Source organism: Formica exsecta, unplaced genomic scaffold, assembly GCF_003651465.1.
Source record: "Formica exsecta isolate Colony F162 unplaced genomic scaffold, ASM365146v1 scaffold28, whole genome shotgun sequence".
NCBI classification, from domain to species: Eukaryota; Metazoa; Arthropoda; class Insecta; order Hymenoptera; family Formicidae; genus Formica; species Formica exsecta.
In genome coordinates this window covers 181,122-185,108 of record NW_021850063.1, presented here as the reverse complement: position 1 = coordinate 185,108, position 3,987 = coordinate 181,122, and positions in this window count along the sequence as shown.

Below are 3,987 nucleotides of genomic sequence, written 5' to 3'. Positions count from 1 at the left end.
CGCGTCGTCGCTTATTGCCTTCCTTTCCCTCGTATTCTTTCTTTTCTTATCAGTCTCTTCGCGGCTCTTCTTTGTAGAATGTCATAATCGGAATGCCCGATTTGCAATGTCATCGCGGTTTCGCAATACAGGATCCTTTCCGAAAATCTCATCGTCTATGTATCTTTTCACCTATCTGATTAAAATCTTTTCGAGAAAATTAAATATCTTATGTATATTGTATATATGTATATACATATACATACATCATATAAATATCGAAATTTAAAATTTAGTTTGTGATACTATAATCATAATCTAATTCGAAGTATTAACGCTATAAATTTGAAAGTCCAATTTGTCGTAATTTGTTTTACAAAAAAGATATCTCTGTATTAAGATGATAAGTAAATCTCAATGTCTGGTAATATTTTTCGAACAATTTCGCGATGCGCAATCCGATGATTCATATTCGTGTATGTAATTTCACGATAAAAAATTAGAATCGTAAAAGAGAGAACATAGACTTTGCACATATTGTTAATTCAAGAAAGATAGTTTTGCTCCATCAACTTTTTTCTCTTTCGTTAATTATAATATTAAAGAATATTATATGTGTATAGAATATTGCTACATAATTTTATATTGTTTTAGAAAAAAACACGAGCTAAATATTTCCAAAGATAAATATAAAATTAATTCGTTTTAAATATTTAAATATTTCATTAAATTTACCTGGAAAATATGCGCTTCTCCACGCCTATGCCCCGCCGTACAACGTACATACCACGTGTCCTACCCTCGCGTGACTAAGGAACACGTGGCCCCCCACCTTGCCAAGTCGGATACGAGAGCGAGAGAAATAGATGACATTTAAGTATGAAACAGATGAAATAGCAGTAGCATAAAAGCTAACAATAAGTGCAATGAAGAGGAAAAGGAAAAAGAGCGATAAATAAGAAACTGCGCGGAGGTAAGAAAAGGATAGACGAAAAACAGAGAAAGAGAACAAGTAGAAAAAGACAGAGTAATGAATAAATGGAGCGAGAAGGCGTTCGATGTGTTGGTAGAAATAGAGAGGTCGACTAAGTTCATGACGGGAAAGGAGAGAGGAACAGTGGGGTTCGGAATTGAAAGTGACAAAAAGGGAGGGGGAGAAATAGAGAAGGACGCGGCGATGGAACGAGTGAAAGAAACGAACAGTGGAAAGAGACGTGTCTAGGAATTACAGAGGGATTGAAGGAAAATCATGAGAGTGACAAAGAGAGTGAGGAGAGTGACAGAGGGGACAGATAGAGAGAGAGAAAGAAAAAGGAAAAGGAAGAGAGAGAATGTGGGGAAAATAGAAAGGGAGAGAAAGAGAGAGGAATGGTGAGAAGACGGAAGAAAACGGGACGAGAGAGACACGAGCTTTTGGTGGGGTCGATAGTTGTCCGAGTTGCTGAGAGAGACGGTTGTGTAACAAAGAAGTGAATCGAGTAACGAGAATCCCCGGGGTGCATTCGTTGGCTTCCCCAAGCAAGAACGCGAGCTCCTCGTTCGTATGAAAAATCGATTATTATCGAATTTAATCAAATTGTAAATGCATGCGTGAATTGAGGAGAGAGCTAATCTATGAATAATAAATATGACAAATTCTGTAATTTTGCAAATAACTAATCATCTTATATTTTGATTTTAGTTTGTATCGCGCTGGCCAGTCGTGACGCGTCCATGAGTCAGCGATTTTTTTTTTCCAAATAATGAAAATACACGATCGTCCAGCGTGAGTTTTAGATTGCATATAAATCATTTCCAAATACGAGCAAATGCCATTTAATTCGGAGATAAATCAGATATTTATGAGTGGAAAAATAATTGAAAAGATATATCCACAAAAAAATAATATAATATTTTTCTCTTCTTTCTTTGAAATTGAAAAAGATTAAATTTATATCATATATATGTGTGCGTATACAGATTATGGTTAATAATTTAATATAACATGTAACAACATTTTTTCCCGAGTACTTAATTATAGCGTAAATAATCATTTTTTATTTTTGATTTTTTTTTTTTTTTTTTTTATCAAAGAGAAGTAGGCAGATGATTGTAGTATAATTATATACAAAGTACACACATTTGCGCGGAATAAGACCTTTTCCGATCGCGACGACTTCGATCGTTGCTCGACAGCATTTTGTACGTCATGTGCATCGCGTGACACTGGAACTGAAAGTGAGCGACGCTTGATAAGTATGGATAAACGTAACAGCCTAGTTGTCGAGGTGGTGATGTCGATCTGATAGTAGTAACGACTTAGTTCATATCTCTCTTAGGTTTATGTTTATAATTCATTATACTTATATAAGCATATCGATTCGCCGCTAATATATAAGTTAAATATATCGATACACACGGAAAGTATCGAGTAACGAGCAGTATCTCGCAGAGTATAAACTTTTATGAAACGCTGGCGCGAATGACCAGCCGACTTGCACTTGACTCTCCTAGATGTAAGATAAATAGGTGCGGCTGCTTCCTATTAATAGCGGTCCGTTTACGCGGTTCCGCTACGAGCGACCAAACTGCGCGCTCGCACACTATATGTCAAGAATTTCCCGCGCCGTAAATTACCCATAATTGCGGTGGCGAATGTCGGTTGCGATGAAAATTCGTCCAATTTTACGAGGAGATGACACACTCTCAATCGCGCAATTCTATTTTGCTCGATTCAATATTATCCCACTTGGTTATTTATTCTTTTATAGCATATTTTTTTCAATTATTATTTATATGTGTACATAATTAATTAAAATCATGAGATATAATATAAATAATGAGAAAATTTAGAAAATTTATTTAATAATTATTGTCACATCAGTGATTGTAACAATATAGTATGAACAAAAGAAAGGATATCAGTTGATCCGTTAAACTTTTTCCACATATTCAAAGTTTCTTTTAAAGGCCTCCTAATTTCTCTAATATTGTCACGATAAAATATGCTTATTCTATTAAATGCCAACAAAGAATTTTCCATACAAATGGGTGAGTATATACCCGGGAAAGAAAGAGAGAGAAGAGAATCAAATAAAATCCGGTATGAGGGGCATCGACCTTTCGGCACGTGTCCCATACCACATGTTACATTCGATGAACTAAAAGCAGCCGTAACTTTCCTCAACGTTTATCAACGACTTCGTCATTAAAGACTTTAAATGTCACTATCATGCAGGCTGTTGTGCTTCCAAACGATTCGTACAATTTATTCTTCCATTCCAAAAAGTTACAGTTTCCATTCAATCAAAAGGCTAGCTTGTCATTACCGTCATTAATCACTTCCCGTGCATCCAACAGTTCGCGTCTTATTATCCCGCGGTTTGTTTTCCCTCACTCCATCGACGTGTACGAAGACGAAGGACGCGATGCTTGTGACGATGCTTGGAGTATTGATCAAACGGTATATTCCGGCTTGGTGTCTCTATATCGCGTCACGGCATAACACAATGCACTATAGGAAGAAGATAGATGATGGAAGATTCGAGGGGTATTATGTATAAGGGGGAAGGGTGTGTTATAGAGTAACGACAGATGAATAGGGGAATTGCAGGTGAAACAGATTCTGGTGATTATAAAATTTTCCCTTTCTCTGATAAATCTCTAACACCTGATTTGACGAGGCATTATCACGAAATAACACAATATAGTAATTTCTTTGTGTTATATGTTATAATTTTCGATTAACTTCAATTTCCTCGCTTTTTCAGGGTTCGGTTTCTTGCCTTCTCTCTCTCTCTCTCTCTCTCTCTCTGCTTTTCCGAATATATCCATTACACCGGAGACTGTGTAATTAATCAATCTAATAGACGCATTCGTATCTGTCGCATTATGTTGCGGAACAGTACGACAGCGCAGGACGACACAAGATGCGATACGCAACGATGATGGCATGATAGTTTGTCTCTGTCGGCGGAGAAGCCTAGCTCTAGAATTGCTCCAGATTTCCGTTCGGCGGAGAGGGGAAGA